This window comes from Mugil cephalus, chromosome 22, assembly GCF_022458985.1.
Source record: "Mugil cephalus isolate CIBA_MC_2020 chromosome 22, CIBA_Mcephalus_1.1, whole genome shotgun sequence".
In the NCBI taxonomy this organism is placed as follows: Eukaryota; Metazoa; Chordata; class Actinopteri; order Mugiliformes; family Mugilidae; genus Mugil; species Mugil cephalus.
The window spans coordinates 14,929,614-14,950,542 of NC_061791.1; the positions used below are offsets into that span (position 1 = coordinate 14,929,614).

General features: G+C 41.8%; 1 protein-coding gene, 1 long non-coding RNA gene and 1 pseudogene across 2 annotated transcripts in view; 2 read left to right on the plus strand and 1 right to left on the minus strand.

The window, feature by feature from the left end:
• Nucleotides 1–930, plus strand: part of LOC125000148 — a 30,548-nt gene extending 29,618 nt beyond the window's left edge. Inside the window, exons 5-6 of the long non-coding RNA XR_007111277.1 lie at nt 247–380; nt 482–930. This is a non-coding gene — a long non-coding RNA (uncharacterized LOC125000148). The remainder of the gene's footprint in view (nt 1–246; nt 381–481) is intronic.
• Nucleotides 1–6,972, minus strand: part of rerg (RAS-like, estrogen-regulated, growth inhibitor) — a 43,171-nt gene extending 36,199 nt beyond the window's left edge. The window contains exon 1 of the mRNA XM_047575542.1: nt 6,649–6,972. The gene's annotated coding sequence lies outside the window, so the exon portion shown is untranslated. The remainder of the gene's footprint in view (nt 1–6,648) is intronic.
• A 1,269-nt stretch (nt 6,973–8,241) lies between these two features.
• LOC124999767 lies at nt 8,242–20,473 on the plus strand (annotated as a pseudogene).
• The last annotated feature ends 456 nt before the right edge of the window (nt 20,474–20,929 follow it).

Genomic DNA, 20,929 nt, shown 5'->3' on the forward strand with positions numbered 1-20,929 from the left:
GAAATAAGTACAATACTAACACATAAATACATTTTAAAATAAGATTTCAAATATTTACTTTGCGGTTTTCTTATTTGGCAGCTTTGGTCCTCTGTATAGATAAGAACAGACACCACAAATCAATCTTCAGTTACACCAAAGTAAGCAGTATCTGAAAAAGCTATATTTGCGTCGATCAGTTTTTGAGAGCCATAGACCTACCCCGAATAGGATTTTGTTTGTTTGTTTGTTTGTTTTTTAACCCAGGTGTATGAAAAATGCAAGAAGAATATATGTGGAGCTGAAGACAGACAACAGGGTAGAGTGAAGCACACTGAGAGATGAAATCATCCATTCGGAAAGACAACACGAGTGCGGCCTGATTAAACAACCAAGCACAGGTATGTTTGATAAGAAAACAAACCACTGTGATGTTATCAGACCAGTTGATTGACTCTTAAGTTCGTCCTCCAACTCCCTCTGTTTTACTGTTTGATCCTAGTCCAACTAAAATCTACTACACCTCGATGGCTTCAGTGGAGTGCTCTGCTTCGAGAGTGGTGCACAGCAGCCTGATATGGACTTGTGATGATAAAGGACTCATTGCTGTCTGTGAGTAGCGTCACCCAACTCTCACCCAAAACTGTGCCGCAGGCTAGTCACGCCAAAAACCTTGAGTAGATGGGGAATGCGGCAGTTCCTCAAATGGCCACTTGAGGCTGTCTCCAAACTGGAGTCGATCTCCACAGACCTCCGTATTAAAAGTTGACATCAGAAATAAACATGTTATCAGCTTTGAACAAAATACGGATTTGGCCTCTGTGTTTCATTTCTGAAACAGTGTGTAATTTTGTGTAATTGTGGGTGTGGTCAGTTTGAGTGACAGGCAGGCGACCTCACAGGTTGCTAGCTGTCCACCTAGCTTTCACTAACACACTTAGGCTACACTCATGCTTCGTCTCTTTGACCATTTCTTAGAATTAGTCAAGACTTAAGAGTAGCCAGGTGCAGCAAAGATGGTAAAGGTCAGAGACACCATACTGTGCTCAAAGGTGCTTTACAGAATTCACTGCATATAAAGGTGGATGAATCTTTATACGCAGTGAACGGCAAAGATTTCAGTTTGCAAAGAAAAGGTATCAGTGCACTGTAACAAAGACTTGTCTCAGAATCAAACTGTGATACCGTGGCAAGTGGCATAAAATGTGCAAGTGATTGGATTTGGTCAGGCAGAGCTAGATGTTATCAGCTTTCCAAAAGATCACAGAAATTCCTTACCTAAATCTTGTTGTTGTATCATATTCAACATAATGAAAAACCTAATAAAGAAAACTGCTTTATAGAGTACGTCAGCCATCAAATCAATCAATCAATCAGACAATCCCTTCACTCATCTTCATTCTCTTAGCCTCTGATGGCCGACAGGAGACGCATTGAGATAATGGGAGAGAACTGAAAGCAGATCACGAGCTCTACGCGCTGTGCCCAGTTCAATAAAAGCTGAAAAAATGTGTTTGGGTGTGTGTCAGTGCCAGATACACGTTAGCCAACTTGTTGGAGTTATGAAATGGCAGGCGTCCAGTTTTCTGCTCCTTCACTCCGAAAACACACACGCACATGAGTTTCGGCTAACCTCTTCCCTTTTGTACCAATACACACATGCCCATATAAGGTTTAGCTGTGTATCTCAAGTGGTGGTCAAACATCCATCTACGTCTCTCTCAGCAGGGGTCATCATGGCAGCCGCCAGCGTCTTTAAATATTTGTTTTTCTCGTTATTAATTTATACTCCGCCAGCCAGACAGTCAAAACAGTGAATTATACAGCGATGTCGTAATAGTAACGTTGACATTTTGTTCTGTTCTGTCTAAACTGCATCCTCCTCCCAGTGTTTAGGAGGTGGCACCAGTTTGGTTAGCGGTGATCTAAAGCTCATAAATTTTGATTTATTGTCCTGTTTGTTGTATTTGCACAGACCTGAAAAGTAAATTTGCGGCTTGAGAGGGCACGGGCAAACAGAATGCCAACAAAACCATGGCTATCGTTTTTGCCATTGTGATTCTTTCGCGGATTGGACAAGATAAACATTGTTAAAGTGGAGCTCAAATGTCGATGGGTTGATGTCATTATACGGGCCCAGGCTAGCTGTTGTCTGTTGATTCCAGTCTTTATGCTAAGCTAAGCTAACAGCCGATTCGTATTTAGCCTTGCGTTTTGTGTTTAAGCATGAAAATAGTATCAACCTTCTCATCATTTGCCAGAAAGCGTACAAGCATGGCGTAAACAGCGGATATATCTGTGTGGCTGTTAGCGCCCGGATCAACTGGTGCGACTTTAAAATTTTGACAATTTCTGGCTCGTCAGACGGATCTCCACAGACGGTTTGCGCCATTCTAACAGTCTCTGAAAGCTGACTTTACAGCCAATATGGCACCATTACGGTAATTTCACTTGCCCCTCTCCCAGAACTTTATTATGCTCTTTTAACAAGCAGTAAATTGTAAGTAGCTGCCAGATATTGCGAGTTCCAGTTATTTTGGAAAAATTGGCAAAAGCTCTTACTCACAGGACATTTGATGACCTTTTTAAAGTCAAAATAAGCAAAAGGAAAGTTCAGGCTGACATTTTGAAGCTTAAATATGAAAGGGTTAAATATGTTCCCCTCGGTCAGACTGTAACTGTGTGATTTCTGTGACTTTTGCGCGAACAACTAAAAGTGTAATCCGCAACAGTGCACGCTTTCAGGAGGGAAAGTCCTCATGAATGGAACGCCAAGGCTCCTTCCTGCTGGAGCAGATTTCTTGTTTGTTTGCTTGTTTTTGTTGCCCTTTGTCTCACTTTCTCATTTCCTCTGTCTGTTTGACATCGCGCACATATTTCTGCAATCCGACACACGCACCAGCGCGGCCATCCCTCGCTCTCCCCCGCAGAAGCAGCATGGAATCACCAGGGAGAGGGAGACTAACTTAGCACAGCAGTGTTTCCCTACCGACGCGGTCATTCTTTTACATTTTGCCATTTATGGCCTCCGCCAGCTCCACCCATCGTCACACCCACCCACCTCAGTCTCCAGTCACAGGGTACACACAATGCATACGCAGCGAGTTCTATTAACTGCACCGTCAAGACAACAACAAATGAATATCTAGCTTTGCCTTAGATCAAAAGTACTGACGCGCTTGTTTGCCACCTTTACCTGACCGGCAAGACGATCTTTATCAACTTTATCTCGGCTACATCCAGTACGGAGATGGAGCAACATGCCGTGACAAGTACGGCTGCACAAAAACACAAAAACATGGAATCAGGAAGAAACCGTTAACCCGGTGCTTTTCACATGCCGTTTCTTGTTACGTAACACACACAAAATACTAGTGCCCATGAACAGTTGGAGTTTGTTCTTGTACTGACAGAGAAATTGGGCACCTTATTTTGAAATAAGATAATGCGGTTGTTGGAAAAATTCTTGTTAAACAAAAATCTAATTGGCAGTGAGTGGTGCATGGCAATAAAGTAGACCTCAATTTAATTAATTAAGTCTTCAGGGCTGCCATGAAAACCAGTCGGGACTGATTCTCCCTCATTCTGTCTACACAGTAAAGGGGTGGTTCAGTAGTGACGTTCGATAGCACAGATTTCCTTTCTGATCCGACACTGAGTAAAATTCAGGCTGGTATTGGCGATACTGATCGGTCTTTGTGTAAATACACAAAAGTAGTGGATTTCAAATCATAGCTTCATAAAGAATACAAGACATCAGAGTATTTATTTATTTTAAACTTGGAACAGAAACAGAAAACAATCATACAAAATATGTGAAAATGCTGTTTCAAATACTAAAAAATAAGTAGGTAAAATAATAAGATCATTAAAATAAATTATTATCGGAAGTATCGATATTTCAGTATCGATCCGCACTATAGTCACTGTAGTTCAGCAAGTTGGATGCTGGATGCTAGCTTAGCATATAGCCCTGAAACAAGAAACGTCTAGTCAAAAGCTCAGTTCAACAGGTCATAAAAATCAGCTGACGTGCAGCTCAAAAACCTGAGTTAAGCTATCCAATCTATTATGTAGCTAGGCTGTAGCCTAGCTTAACAGGCACCTCCCCAGAAAAGTAACTACATGCTGCTGCAGAGATTGGTCCGCTGTGAACACCGTCTGTCTTTTCTCTTTTCTGCATTGCAGTAAAGTAACTGCTGTTTAGCATTTATTAGCGCCAACCCCAACATGAACCCTAACGAAGCTTACGGTCCACTAAATGCCAAGGTTCCCAGAGCATAAAGATGGATGGATGCCCTGTGACATCCCCAATGAGACATCTGAAGAGCACCTTTGAAGCATAGTGGAGATGGTTACTAGTCAGCCTTTATGCGAAACCAAGGAGGACCGAATCCATTCGCTCCATCTGCATACTTTTCACTACGTACTCATTATATACTATTGTTCCACATACTTTCTTCTTATCCTGTAAGACTTCTATTTTGCATTGTGGGGTTGTTAGTGGTGTCCAGTGTTTGAATACTACAATACTTCACATTCTACTGGTTTCATATCATAAATCTGACACACTGTTTCAGCGTTCCAAATACCAGCCATTGTTTCATGGGCTTTTATACGATGCTAAGCTTACTGTCCCCAGGCTATAGCTTCACATGTAACGACCAGAATTTAGGGCGGTATCACTCGTCTCATCCCATTCAGCAGGAGACTAAAGAAGTACACTGTTCATATCCAGTGTTGTCAAACGTGACCACAGCAGTTCTCTTTTACTTTCAAGGAAGAAAAAGCTTTTTATCATGAAATACATGTGCACAGTGGGTCCGATGTCCTCCGTGCATGATGAACAAGTCTGCTTTTCTTTAAACTATGGACCTCTGCTCTACAAGGACTCCATCCAAACTGTCAGACTCAGCACGTGTATGTTTTTTTTTTTTCCATGTGTGTGCCCAGCTGGCTTTTGTGTCATTTTTACCCAAAGAAATGAATCTGGGTGGTGGTGCTGTGGTTGAGCGAGATTACAGACTTCAGAGCTCCAGACCATGGGAGGAGACCTGCCGCACCACGGGCTATAGAAAGACAGCAAACCACAGGCCTGTCATCAAAATACACAAATGGTGCTCCGGCTCTGGAGGCAAACCAGTGAGAAAACGAGTTCTACTGTGTTCAACTTCTTAACTGAACAGTTAAATGATATTTGGGTCAACTCAAAGTAAAAACTACAAAAGGATGTTTACAGTGAAATGGCACCGCTCAAAAATTACACAAAAAATGGGTTTAACTTGCAAGTTCATTCTGTCATTGAACGAGAACGCTGTTTGAAAAGATTTCCCACATTTACAGCAGACACTGTTGGCCTTTTTTAAACTGTCTCTGTTAGACGGACCTCATTCCCATAATCTTCCACAAGTCATCAGATGTGCAAGAGGTAGATAAAATATGCCACAATCTAAAATAGAATTTGTCACAAGTCTTCTATTTACTCAAGGACAATTACATAAGCTCTGGCCACAAGTGCAGCTTTTAAAGGTGCCCTGTAGAGTTCTTGTAAACAATGTTATGTTTACATTTGCCCAGGCCATTCGTGAAAACATTGCTCTGTAGCTATTAGTACTCAAAAACCACACAGGGGACCTTTAAAATATCCAAAGTTAAAGTATTCATTAAGCACAATGGCCCCTTCTAGAACTAAAAATCATTTTACATATTATATCACTGACTTATTACTGTTGTATAGGCATTAATGTGTGAGCAGAAAAACAGGTAGTAGTTCAAATTTGAGATGATCGAATTCATTTTCGAGTCGAATTCACTGTACAGAGTAAAAGGAAGTTACAGAAGTGCAATTACAATCACTGAGTTATGAGCATTGTACTACTCTGGGAGTCAAATAGCACTTTATCTTGATATGCGCAAGTTAGCTTAGAGTTGCTGTGACTTGTTTTTGCAAGATGTTCAGGCTTTGCAATCTTATCTAGCCTTCAGTCGCTCTAAGTGCTGATTTCAATTCCAGTGCATCAACACTGGTATCAAGCCAATCTGTGTGATTGTTGCCGGGATCCCACACATAACCTTCCATCAGGGGTCCTTTGGTCTCCAGTTTGGCAGGCACCGGTGTGCTGACTGACCCTAAATCACATTGAGATGTGGGCTGTTATGTAACACTCGGGGCTGCTCATGAATGTCAATGACATCCTGGGACCCAAGAGGGGAAGGTGAAAGGACATGAGCAACATAGTGCGATGAAACTGCATATTAATGACGGTTTAACCAAAGGATCTGACTGTAGTACAATTTATTTTATGAATTTGTTCCAAAAGAAATTATCCATCATCTGATATGTTACAGTGCTGTTTACTTTATAGAAGAGAAAAATGTTATTCCGAGTATGTGGAGTGTGATATCAATCAATCCGAAGTCTGATCAGATTCATTTTTAATCTCGATCCAGAAACACTTGCATGTTTTGGAAATATTGCTCGTTGCCATGGGACAGAGGCTTGCCTAGGAGCAAGCTCGGAGTATGTCATGACCTTCCTCAAAGGTTTCTACCTCTTAGTAAAATATCAGGGCTCCTGGCCTGACCACGGCTTTGATCATTTCCACACCTCAGTATTGCAGTCTCCTGAAGAGACGCACCTCACAGGAAAACACCGGAGGAAAAACTCACCAGTGATTGCAGCAATGAGCCCTCTGTGATCAAGCAGCGATCAGGTGAACAAGAATGGAGAAAAAATAAACAAAAAGTTGGTGGTTCCGTTGATCAAAAATGATGCGTGTGACCTTCTCGGAAGCGGACGCGGACGCGGCTCGCCTTTGGATGGAGGGAGAGAAGTGCGCAGCGAGATGCGGATGAATGGATGGGTCCTGTCCGGGCAGACCGAGCTGCAGCTCTGACTCTGATGAATGAATCCTTTAAACAGACGGTCAGTGGAAATATACGAAGCGGAGCTGCTGGAGTTCCCAACACTCTGCTGCCTCTGAACGGGCTGCGGCTGCATGCCGGTGCATGCGCGCACTGAGGGGCGACACCGACCTCTAGTGGCATGAAATGAGAACGCAGGCTCTGGGAAAATAAAGAGAGATTTCTCAATGATTGGTAAATAGCAGGTAAATAACAGACTGTTAACATGCGAGTTTCCGGTGGAAAACACTCACAAATGTTCCTATTTAGACTCCACCTCCCTGCCAGGTATTTAGAACTTTTTTCTGAGAGGTAAATGTTCCACAATGATGTGATTAAATAGAGCTCAACTACTGAGAAGAGAAAAATAACCCAATGAAAATGTTTTACACTGGCCCACGTCAGTTTGATAATTATAGTGTCATGCAAAATATGAGTTAGTGACTTGTTTTAGCTGTGACAAACATAACAAAAAATAAATCAGGAAGTAGGCCAACACATTTTTACACCACTGTAAATGAGTACCAGTTCTGCCTCTGCTGTTCCTGTAACTATAGACAATAGTCACGCATGTGAGTTCTAAAGTAAGAGACCAGCCCTGCGCAAGACAAAAAAAAACAATGTGAGTGATTACATTTAAATTGCACCAGCATGTAAAGATTTAAGTCTTTGGTGTAATTATGAAAATAAAGTAAATGTAAGTTAAGCAATAAAATACTAATTAGAAATAACGAAGCCATACTAATTAAGGTTTCTTTTCACTCAGAAATGACTGATCATCCTCTACAGGCACCACTGTACCTTCACTATAACTAAATACCAGAAATTTCAATTGGTTTCCGTCTGTTGGATCAGATCAACAGACCAGCCTTCACTCACCATGTGCATCAGTGAGCCTTGACTGATCGTGGCGTTGTTGCAGTTATGGCGATTAGATGACCCATCCACTTGCCCATATCCCTCCCTTCAGCTTCGAGCCGGCTTGTGTTGAGTAGTGCCAGTCAGTGCCTGGGCACTGGACTTCAGAAAGTCATCGAATGGATTCAAACACGTGTTTTACATTATAATATTAACTCGTGCTAGTTAGATGAGAACCAGTATTCTGCTACTCATACCGATGAAATCTCACTAGGAGTTTGAGAAGAAAAGAAACATAAATAGATGCTGCTGTGTATCTCAACATAGGAGGAGTTCGCACCAAACTGATTAGAATCGCCTCTGAGTAAACTCAAGTCGAAAAGTGTAAAGAAATGCAAGCCTATAGAAACACCTCATTGCGGCTGTTCGTGTCAATCTGCACTCTCTTTCCTCCCACTTCTCTTTTCAGAGTCGCGCTGCGCTTTTACGCGTGGCTCTAGAGACGCAGTGATCAGAGATCAGAGCGCTATGCAGAGCTTCATTGTCTGAGGGTATACAGCCAGAGCTGGCACCGTTGCTGGAAAATGATCCTGCTGCTCGGTCTGCTTTGTATTCTCTGGGGAGAACAGGGTCGGTGTCTGGAGGAGGATGGAGGAGGTTTCGCCTTCGATGGAGACATCCGCCACTATTCAGTGTCCGACAACACGGTTTATATCGCTACAGAGGAGAAGCTGTACCAGCTGAGCCACGACCTGACTCTGATCCACAGTCTGAGCCTGAGAGGAATCTTGCAGCTCGGTAAAGATTCGACGGACGATAAGTTTGACCGAGTCTCTGAGAAGACTGGAACGCAACTTTCAGCATCAACTTATTATTACCATTTGTTAAGAATGGCGCTCAAATCATCTGCGGTGTGACTGACAATGAGTGTGGTTACTGCGAGGTTCTGGACCTGAAGAACATCTCTAACCTTTTGTACAAAGAACACGTCCTGGTGGGACCACAGAGACGGAACAGCCCGTTCGTTGGTATTCTGGTGGATGTCAAGAAGAATCCATCGACAGAGACTTATATTCTGACCGCGATGCAGCCCGAAAAGAGCACGTGCTCCTTTGATGCTGAGACCATCAACCTTCAAAATGCGGATCACAAAGACCAGACAACTATATTTTCTGTAACTGGTGGATCATCAGGCACACCTACGATCAAAAGTAAAGGCGGTGTGGAGTTTGTGGACGGATTTCAGATCAGTTCGATCATCTATCTGCTCTCCAACGTAAGAAGTGGCGCTAACAGCAACAAAGTCCGTCTCATTTGGCTTGAAGGCAAAACAAGTAAAACCCAAACTCTCAAGTCTCTACGGGGCGCGACTCTCAGTGTCTCTGATTGTGAAGGCAGCAGACTTCTGGCCTCCTCGGTCATCCCAGGTGGACAGACGGTTCTTTGGAGCGGAATGTTCAGTGTGGACGGAGAACAAATCAACACTGAGCTGGTGGTGTTTGACATCAGTCCTGATCTCAGTTTAGACAAAGATAAGGATCCAGACTTCTACTATGTGGATAGTCCCAACAAGAACCAGGTAAAGAATGTTTTAATGGGGATTAGATTAGATGTTGTCTCTACCTTTCACAGTATTCCTTCTCTGGTCATTCATGCAAAATAAATGTTCATCAGTTCATTATAGTGTGGTTCTCACAAAACTAGAAACACCCTATATTGACTCATGTTAAGTACGTCAATGAAACAGCTAGCAGAGTTCTGTCTTCAGGAATCTAAATACCATTTAGATCCAACCCTGATTCTCTATGTGTCTCTTTCTCAGCCTAAGACTCTTAAACCAGAGGCAGTTCTCTTCAGGCAGCCCTACATGACCTCTGTGCTGGCAGTGAGGCAGAAGACATGGATGGTTTTCTTCATTGGTACAGGAGATGGACAGCTTATTAAGGTGAGTAAAAAGATTTGGCATCTTGGTTTCCTTGACACCTGTGAATGATTAGCACTGACAATAACAATGTCTTAGGCACATCACAGTTGAAAAGCTCATCCTACCACAACCAGGAAATGAGGCCTTGTTTTTACCGGGCCAAGGAAAAGCATGCCTGACTTATTACAACATTTATTTTGTTGTAAATTGCTAGGTGACAGGAGAGGCTAAATTTATATGAGGCAGAAAACAGAAACCTTGCTAATTATGTTATTTGTAATAATAAACCACACTAAAAGTAAGTAGAATCGAATGCGTACAGATAGCGTAACTCCTTCATCAGTGTGGTTTTTAAAGTGTCGTTGAGTGTGATCTAGTTGTTAAAATTACTCAAATCAAACATGATTAGACATTTAAATACAGAAGCTGATATTTTTGTAAAATAAAAACATGTCCAAATATTAGCATGCACTTTATACATTTTGTGTAGGGCAGTGTTCTTTATTCTTATAAAAAGAAAATTGAATTCCTATCAAATTATGTACTCAAGTTGCACTGTTTTCAGATGTGTGTCTCTTTTCACCTATTGGTTCCACATCCTGTCTATCACTTCACATACAGACCACAAAATTTAAATTGCCGTTCGCTACTTGTTGTAAAACTTTGCCTTATAGGGTGAAAAAGGCCTCACTTTGTTGAGTCCATGGCAGATCTAATATTAATACATCAAGTGCCATTTAGGAGCTTTACTCTCAGAATTTTCTACATTTCTGCATCAAAATTGTTATCAAAAGTGGATTTGCATACAAGTCCAGATATAGAGAGAACTCAACCAAATGAAACAGAAATATTTATACATTTATTTGATCAAGGAAATATATCATATCTGCAAGTTGCAAAGTATGTGAACCCATGTTTTCAGTATCTGCCGTGAGCCCCTTGGACAGTAATAACAGCTCAACTAAATGTTTCCGGTAACCGATGATCAGTCATCAACAGCAGCTTGGAAGAATTTTAGCCTTTTGCTCAGGAAAGAACCGCTTAATTTCTGAGATGTTGGTGGGTTTCCTCACATGAATTGCTTGCTTCTACTCAATCTGGAGTTTGACTTGGTCATTCCAAAAAATTCATTTGGTTCTTCTTGTTCGCTATCAATGGTCTGGTAAGCCAGATCAGAAGGAGATTAGACCATGACAAATCCTATTTAAACCAAAACAGGGCAGTGAACAATACTTGAGACTCATTACATTTAATGGAAACATTTCTGAGCAGATGCAACTCACAGATATGTCGGATAAAGAAATACACACAAGTATAATATTTTTGTTCAGTTTGTTTGATTGGGTTCTCTTTGTCTATTGTGAAGGATTTGAGAGAGAGAGTGAGAGAATGATGCAAGGTGATGCTTTTTTGAGAGTGATAAAATCAGCTGATATTTCGAGTCTTTTTTGATGCAGAATGTAGAATGTTTAGAGGCACACAATGATTCCACAAACTATTACTGCATGTGTAGCCAGAGTCTGACATGTAGTAGCTTAATGATCATTCTTTTTGCAAAAGCATAAACAAACAACCCAAAGTTGGTGCTGAGCTTTTCATAGATTGAAACATTATGGAGTTGCTTGCAGATGCAAGCAACTAGAATCTAGTTGCACAATTATTTCCTAACTATTTAACATAATTTTCATGGTTGGAGCTAACTGAATGTGGAAGAATCTGACAAATTTTACTATTTTCTATATTGATCAGAGCTATGCAGGTATGTAATAAAATGACACCATTATTGTCAGCTTGCTGTGGACAGGAACTATCACCCTGCTTGTCCCACGGTGCTCTACAGGGCCAATGACGACCGCCAAGTGTTTCCCAAAATGCAACTGGATCAAGTGGATCAGAAACATGTCTACGTGCCATTTAGAAACCAGGTACTGCTCTTACTCACTCACTATTCATTTAGTGTAGCGCCCACGGTTAAAACAGGGAGGAAGTGGAATCAAAAAGACTTAGTGTAGGAAAAGGCTGCCCTCAGGCAAAGAGATATCATAGGTCATGTACAGCAAGGGTGTGGAGGCCTGAGACTGTGTGCAGGACAACCTCTGTGGAACTACGTTTATAATACATTTATATTCTTCAAAGCAAGAGTTGTTAGACTTGTTCGAGTAGCCCGAACATAATCAACCTTTCTTTCTTTCTTTCTTTCTTTCTTTCTTTCTTTCTTTCTTTCTTTCTTTCTTTCTTTCTTTCTTTCTTTCTTTCTTGGTTGGTTGGTTGGTTGGTTGGTTGGTTGGTTGGTCTATTCATCCCCTAAGGGAAATAAGGCTGTCATAGCAGTCCGGTATTTTGAATACAATAAAATACAATACAGTAAAATACTGACGTGTAAAAATAAAAGCAAAGTTAGAAACACAGGACAAGGACACTTAAAAAACACAAGATACACAAGTAGATAAGGTGCAGTGGCAAGATGATGTCAGTAGTACTGATGATATAACAGTATATAGTACTAATAATGGCAGCAGCATCAGTATGTAATAATAATAATAATAAAATAATAATAAAAATAAACACAGAAATGTGTCATATGTGCAAGGTGAGCATACGTACATAACTACAATATATGATATGTAAACATGTATTATAATACAATAATATGATATATTGTTAAGGTATAATATATGCATATAAGTACTTGATTATGTAAGATATACTTGAAGCACAAGGTGACAGGTAGTAAAAGGTGACAGGTAGATTCAGTGCAGTTCTGTGATTGTGAATCTGACAGAGGTAGATGAGTTGTAAAGTCTTATTGTGGTTGGGAGGAACGATGTCCTGTATCGTTCCTTAGAGCAGTGGGGTTGAATGAGTCTGTTGCTGAAGCTGCTCTTTAGCTTGTCCAGTGTTTTGTAGAGGGGGTGACTGGGATTGTTCATGATTGCCAGCAGCTTTGCCAGCATCCTGTCTTCCACCACCTCCTCCAGGGAGACGAGCTTAGAGCCAACAACAGACTCTGCCTTCCTGATGAGTTTGTTCAGTCTGTTGGCGTCCTTTGCCTTGATGCCCGCACCCCAGGATACCACAGCAAAGAAGATGGTGCTCGCCACAACAGACTGACAGAACATCTGCAGCATCTTGTTGCAGACATTTAAGGACCTGAGCCTCCTCAGAAAGTAAAGCCGGCTCAGACCCTTCTTGTAGGCGACCTCTGTGTTAGTGGACCAGTCCAGTTTATTGTCCAGTGAGACCCCCAGGTACTTGTACGCAGGTAACAGCTCCACTTCCTCCTGAAGTTCACCACCATTTCCTTCATCTTTGTCACATTCAGCTTCAGGTGGTTCTCCCCACACCACTTCACAAAGCGGTCGACCAGGTCCCTGTACTCAGCCTCCCTCCCCCTCTCAACACACCCAACAATGGCCGTGTCATCACAGAATTTCTGCAGATGACACGACTCAGTGCAGTACTGAAAGTCAGCAGTGTATGTGGTGAAGAGGAAGGGGGACAGCACAGTTCCCTGGGGGGCCTCGATGTTACTAATCAGACGATCAGACACACAGTTCTGTAATCTTACAAACTGCGGTCTGCCAATCAGATAGTCATCAACCCAAGTGACGAGGGGAGCACCAACCTGCATGTTCTCCAGTTTGGCCTTCAGCAGTCTGGGCTGGATGGTATTGAAGGTGCTGGAGAAGTCGAAGAACATGATCCGGACTGAGGTGTTGGGTCTGTCCAGGGAGGAGTAGTAGTCCTCCAGTGCAGCAGTACGTCCTTTTTTGGGCACTGGGACCAGGCAGGATGTTTTCCAGAGCACTGCTGGAGAACTTCACATAGCTGACTGGAACATGCCTTCAACCTATGAGGGCTGATACGTTCTGGAATTTGAGCTTCTCCAGTTCTCTCCTCACCTGGCTGGCTGTGATGTGTAGTCCAGACTGGGGGGTGGGGGATGTCAGCAGTGGGTTGTAGGGTAGAGGTGACGAGGGTAGTGCAGAGAGGTGTCTGCTGCAGGAACTGGTGGGATGATGAGAGGATGTCCTGTGGGCGGGAGGTGTGAAAAGGTTTGTGACGAAAGCTAGTTCTGCTCGGTCCCGTGATCTAAAGGACCTCTTCTTGTTGTTGAGAAGGGCCTTCAGGTCGCTGGTTGCCCATGGTTTGTTGTTTGGGTAGCAGTGGGTCTCTTTAGTGGGGATGGTGTTGCAGAACCCAATGTATTCAGAGACACAGTCTGTCATGCTATCAATATCCCCACCATGTGGCTCATAAAGAGCATCCCAGTATCCCAGTGTGTGGCCTCCAGCACTCTACGCAGTGTATCCATGGCCTCAGGAGACCATTTCTTCACTGTCCTCACTGTGACTGGGTGCTGCTGAACCACAGGCTTGTATGATGGTGAGAGCAGAACTAGGTTGTGGTCTGACCTGCCCATTGGTGGCAGGGCAGTGGAGCTGTACACATCCTTAACATTTGCGTACAGCAGGTCCAAAGTCTTATTTTCACAGGTGGCACAAGTGACAAACTGGAAGAAGGTTGGGAGTGTGGATGACAGAGACACATGGTTAAAGTCACCTGTGATGATGATGAAGGCCCCAGGTTGTTGTGTTCGTAGTACCGCAGTCACAGTGTGGATGACGTCACACGCTGCTTCTGCGTTTCCAGATGGAGAAATATAAACAGTGATGGCGATGACACCGGTAAACTCCCTCGGCAAATAATATGGACGACAGCGAAGACCTCGATGTCCGGTTCAACAAACCCGCTCTTTAACAGAGACGTGCCGGGGTGACACCACCTGTCTTTCACGAGCATGGCAAGGCCCCCTTTCTACATGCCGGTCGCGAAGGTGTCTCTCGGCTCGAATCATCTGGAAGCCGGGGATGGTGACTTTGGAGTCCGGTGTCTGCTCGTGCAGCCACGTTTCCGTGAAACACATGATACTGGACTATCTGTACTCCTCTATGTCCTGACGAGCGCTTCCAGTTCGTCCACTTTATTCGCCGACGACCTCACGTTTCCAGTGATAACTGCTGGGGTGAAGGGCTTAAACGTTCTCTTCTCCGTCTTTCGTTTCACCCCCGCTCTGCAGCCCCCTCTTTAGCTGGTCCGGTATGGTAGGTCTCTCTCCGGCCAACATCGTGGTATGCCTCAGGGCCATCAGCTGGTCGCGGGTGTAAACAATGCCGGCGAGTGGTGCCTGTATGAGAGACCGAAGTGCAATTAAAAGTAGCAAAAAGTGTTGTTGCAAAAGTATCTCCACTTTTTGCGTTGTGGAGATGCGCGGGACAGTGCAAAAATAAACACAAAAAATAAACAGCAAACGTAATAAAAAAAAATTAAAAAAAACACCGACCGTAATACACGGAGCTGCTGCGACAGGCATCCATCAGTACGGCGCCATCTTGAATGATATATCTCACTTAAGTCGTTGTCAGTAAGGTCCTTGTGAGCTGGCAATAGATGGTCACTGTACTGAGAGCTGCCCCCTCAGATATGATGAGACTGGTTAATAACTAATAATTCATTTTGATCCAATATTAATTGCTTAGTTCTTAAAGTGTACTTTTCATCAGTAAGCGGTGCCCCCTATCTGTGAATGCAATAATTAGACTTAAATGTTTAATAACTTATTTCCCCTACAATAAAGGGAAGGCGCCGCATTCATGGACATAATAAAGAGTCGACACAGCACTGACTGCTCCAGCTCGGGAATCGTGTACTATGTGATACACTACAAACATCATGTACCTGGACACAGACTCAAAAGTACTACTAATCACTGTTAAGCCTACTGCGTACAAAGTATGAAAACACTTGTTCTCAATGTAAATAATAATCCTCTAAGATAGTCACATGTCTGATGTTTGCAGCAAAGAAAACTGCAGGAAATCTTGAGAATCTTGTAAGTTCTGGTCACATGAATTCCTTTTAAACAGGTGAGTGAATGGAGTGGATGATTGGTCCAAGATGGCAGCCACAGGGCGCATCACCTCCATGGACATTTATACATATACACGTATATATGTCAGTGGTCAGCTCCTACAGGTTGTAGCAGTCAGTGTGGCATCTACTCTGTATTGTATCTATGGGAGCCAACACAGGCAACTCCAAGCGATGTACCACTTCCTTCAAATAGGGTCTACAGTTGTGCTGGTGCACAACGCTAAATGCAACAGGCCATCAGACAGGGTCGACTGCAAAAGGTAAATAGTCCTGACTGACAGTGTTACTTTCTGGCACATCAGCTAAACGCTTCGGCTCCTGCCTGCCATTGCTGTGCCGTTTCAAATCAAACTACCTGGCTGGCTGTGAAAAGCAAGGCATGTTCAGTCGATCCGTGCTCTCTTCGATCTCATCTGAATAACATTTCATGGCTTGCATCAGTAAATACATAAATGGTTAAATAAATAAATAGCATTTATGTCATATATTTAGGTATTTATGTATTTAATTATTTATAGCATATATCTGAAGGTATTCATTTATTTATCTGTTTTTTTATTGTGGCAGAATTGGTCCTCCATAGGCATGTAGTCGCATGTCCCATCACTTCTTACCTACTGCTGTTGGCTAGGCTAGTTAGCTGGTGTCTTCTTGTTGGCTGCTACTTGGTAGCTGACTGCTAGCCTGCTGTTTGGTTTTTCAGTTGGACTGGGCTTCTAGATGTATTTTGTCTAAGATCTTGGTACAAGGGATTGTAACATCTCATCCTGTGTAATAATGAGTATCATACATTTTGCTGTATTTTGTAGTGTCTCCACTTGTTTTCCAGATGAAGCGTGTGTCTGTATCAAAGTGCAGCACATACACAAATGTACAGGAGTGTTTGTCTGCACAGGATCCATACTGTGTCTGGTGTGGCTCTAAACAAAGGTCAGAGCAACAACATCTGCATCTGACATCTTCAAAAACCCATCATGAACTTCATTATAAGACATTTCTCTTTTCCCAGGTGCACATTTGAAGACGACTGCCAAGATTCTGACTGGTTATCTATTCCGGACGAATAGAAAATCATTTCTCACAAAGTTCTAAAGAACTCCAGTGGAGAGGTACAGGTTACACATTAACACTGTACAACTGTAACTATCAGTTGTTTGTCACTCATCTCTCTTCCTTTCTCAGATCACACTAAAGATCCAGACCCACCTGACTGTCAACTTGACAGAGGATAATTTTACCTGTGAAATCTTTCCATCATCTGGAGAACGTTGTCCACAAAATAGTCGTCCTCTGTTCCCACAATGCACCTGCAGCCTATCCCATGGCTCAATTCCTGCTGACGGTCAGTAGCTTTAAATAAATAATCCAGTTTACTTCAAATCTCACAGTCAAGGAGGAGTTGTAGATGTTATGCTGTCATGAATCAGACCTGATCATTAATTTACAACATTTCCCACCAACCAGTTGACAAATCAGTGTTTTCACGTGTCAGAGGTCAAGACTCTGCAGTTCATCATATTATTTTCTCTAACAGGCCTGGATGTCACTGTAAAGATGAGACTTGGGAGGACGAACCTTTCAGAGCGTCTGAAACTAACCAACTGCTCTGACATCAGTGGACCTCCAACTTCTGTCTTGTAAGTTTGTTCCTATTTTCTAGAATTCAAAGAAACATGCTGTGATTAAACTATATACAGTATATCATAGAAATAATGAAACGTGAAAATCAGTTCCCTTGTTCTTGATAAAAGCTAAAAAGCTTCATCAGTTGACCATAGTCAGTGTTTTGTCATCATTAAAGATATTTGATTGTAAACTATATTATTATATACTAATGTAATTTTATGTGTCTTAGATCCATATATTAGTTTTTTATGGTCCTGACTACCAACATCAGTATGTGTTTGTTTGTTCTTCAGGTGTCAGCAGTGTATCAAGGCTGGATGTGGATGGAACATAAACAGATGTTCATGGTCTAATGAAGGAGTGGATAATGTAATAATGACTATTGTTATCTCCTTATCTGATGTGTTAAAATGCTACATCAACCCAATATTATTAAGACATTATTAAGAGAGAGAGAGAGAGAGAGAGAGAGATGCTCGTTAACACACTGAACAAGCACAAAATACACATGAACTAGTTTTTGACCTAAGCCAACATTCACCACAATAAAACCTGAACCCACTCTGATAGTAACTTTACAGCTCTGAATCTATTCCCCCACTTCTTCCTGCAGGACAGTGTTTGTCAAAAGTTGGAGCCTGGGATGAACTTTTCTGTGAGTCTGAACCTCCACTGTTACACACATTGTTCCTCCATTCAGTAAATGTTATAACATCAGTAGGGTGATGTTTTAAAGCTGATGTTTGTGTGTTTTATTTCTGTTAGAAGCCAGAAATCTCCTCCATCTCTCCCAGTGTTGTGTCTTTCTACGGTAGAAACCATGCCTTGTTGTCAGGTCAGAACCTCATTAATGTGACCAGAGTGAGGATCCAGACAGACCTGGACTGTACTCCACAAGAGTGAGTCACTTTACAGACAACTAAGATCATGGCCACACTAGAAACTCATGTTTTCTCCACATCGTTGTTACTGTGATGATGGTGTGTTGATGTGTTTCTCTCTCAGATCTCCTGTATGGAACAAGACTGATGTGAGTCTGACGTTCCACATTCCCACAACAGAAAAGAAAGGTTTCGTCAAAGCATGCGTTCTACTGCCAGATGGCAGTTGCAACGGCAACGCTAAAATCACCTATAGATCAGCACCATCCTGCACCGACATTGTACCAAGCAGCACCTGGGCCAGGTGGGTTTTAATTAGTTAATTTAATCGTGTTAACAAGATGCATAGTGGTAGGCCCTCCAAAAGAACCCGGGATAAATCCCTTCTCTCTGATTGGCTACTGCTCCATGTCCTGCAGTGGGAAGAGGAAGGTCACACTCATGGGGTTCCACTTGGAGTTTGTGGAAGGAATCACACACACAGCCACGGCCAGACGGAAGTCCAACTTCCCACAACCAGCAGCAGTCAGGTGGGTCTCTAGACACGATGTCCCTTTGTTACGTCACATTATGTGATATGTTATGATATTTGGCTCCATTACAGTACATTGTATTTGATTGTGAATTAAATACAAAGTAAATTAAACTTAAAATGTATTTTAAAATAAAACTAAATAAAAATATTTTTGCAGGTAATTGTCAATTTTCACATCCACGTTTAGCTTCACAGTATCTTTGAAACTTCTTTAAACCTAAATGCAGTTCATGCAGTGCATTGTCTGTCCTGGTTGGGCATCAAAGGAACTTCCTTCTTTTATTCTTACCCTTTTGAAAGAACTTTCTTGACAACTTCCAGACTTCACACTACTTTTGGTGTACCACAATTTTAGTTCCAATTTTGTTCTCTATCAAAGTGCTTCTACTTGACCAAATCATGCAGATGAGAAGTAGATAAGTATTCGATAATCTATAAGTGTTTTACTTCTGTTCTTAGGCAGAGGAGAGAAGTGTTGGTTGAAGTGTAGTTGCATGTCCCATCACCTCTTACTTGCTGTTGGCAAGGCTAGTTAGCTGGTGTCTTCTTGTTGGTTGCTAGTTGGTAGCTGACTGCTAGCCTGCTGGTCGGTTTTTCAATTGGACTAAGCTTCTAAATGTGATTTGCCTGAACATGCACAAGGGATTGTAACATCTTATCCTGTGTATTAATGAATGATATAACAGATGTAAATTCCCCACAGAAACTCTCCTACGACACACCTGCAGCTTTAAGGCCTCAGACGACTTCGAGCAGCACTGTGTATTTGAAAGTAGCCAATCAATCCTTGGCCTGTTCCGCAAAAATAACCTACTATCCAGACCCTGTGTTCACCACCTTCACATCTGTGAGGACAAGGGATGGGTCTCGCATCACTCTACAGGTACAACTTTTTTTTTTAAACATTTTTTAATATATATATTTTTTTTAACAGATGAGCAAACATCAAGCATTTGTCATTTCATCATTTCAGAAAAAGACAGATAAACTAGAGATGACAGCAGCAGAGTTGTTAGTGTGGGGTATTGAAGACGGAAAGAAATACCCTTGCATCATGGAAGAGAAAGAAGCTGACAACCAGACTGACTTTTTCACCTGTGACATACATAGCACATCCAGCTTTACATTTCAGCACATAGAGGTAAAACTTTCCACTAAACTAGAAAATACTGGGTCAGACTTGAGCTAGTTTAGTTTTACTTTCAAAGAGAGAAATGTACTTCTAACTATTGATGAACACAGTAAATAGATATTTGACTGAGGGCTCTTTTCAGACTTTCCACTCCTTTATTTCCTTTTCAATAGCAGTGTCATAATTGTTTTCTAGATAAAGTATGGTGGCCAGACAGTGCTGCTAAGTAATCTGCCTGTAGTTCATCAGGTTCTTCTGATAGTGCGTTTGATGCTGATACTTTGTGTCACAGGTGGTAAGTGATTTTGATCTATCAATGGTTTATGTCAAAGTCTAAACCTGTACGTTGCATTATGTTTAGTCATTGTTTTCTCCTGTTTTCTACTGAGATCTTGGAGAATAATACTGATTTAGATGTTTTCCTGTTCCACTTAATAGAGGAAATTGTATTTTTTCTGCTCGGTCTCAATCAGTAACTCTTCATCTTTCAGTGTTAGTGTTTATCTGTTGCTGGCAAAGGAGACGCACCGCTCAGATAAACGAGCTCTGACCACAGATGCCTAGCTCTCCGGCCGTTCTCACAGGGAACAAGTTCAGGCCATTGAAACTTTCTGATACTACAGGCTATACAGGTAGTACATATGAAGTCATTGTATTTTAGGTGGAATATTACTATTAAGAGACCATTTGAAGTAGTTATTACACTGTACTTATTCTAAGTGTTTATTTTATATATAATTTTTATGTTCTTTTTACCAAGTGTGTACTTCTATATGCTTTTTAATGCCTAAACTGAAATAAATGCTTATCCTATTACTATCTTGTAATTAATAAATACTTTTAATTGAGTATTTAGTATTGACAGTTTCATTTATTTCTTGGTTTTTCCTGAGTATATATATTTTATTCTACTGATGGCCTCTTGTTTGTAATATCTTTACATTGGGATTAGTGACCACCTGACCAGTTTGGCCTCTAATGCCATGGTGCAGAAGTGCAGCTCTTTTAGTGACTGTATTTAATACATTTTATAAACCATGCATGAATAATGTTATTTAAACACAACAAAGGATGATTTGACTGCAATCAAATAAGTGATGCTTACGAGTTGATCAGTTTGATGAAGGTTGTTCAGGTGCTTTTACAATACTAAGCTC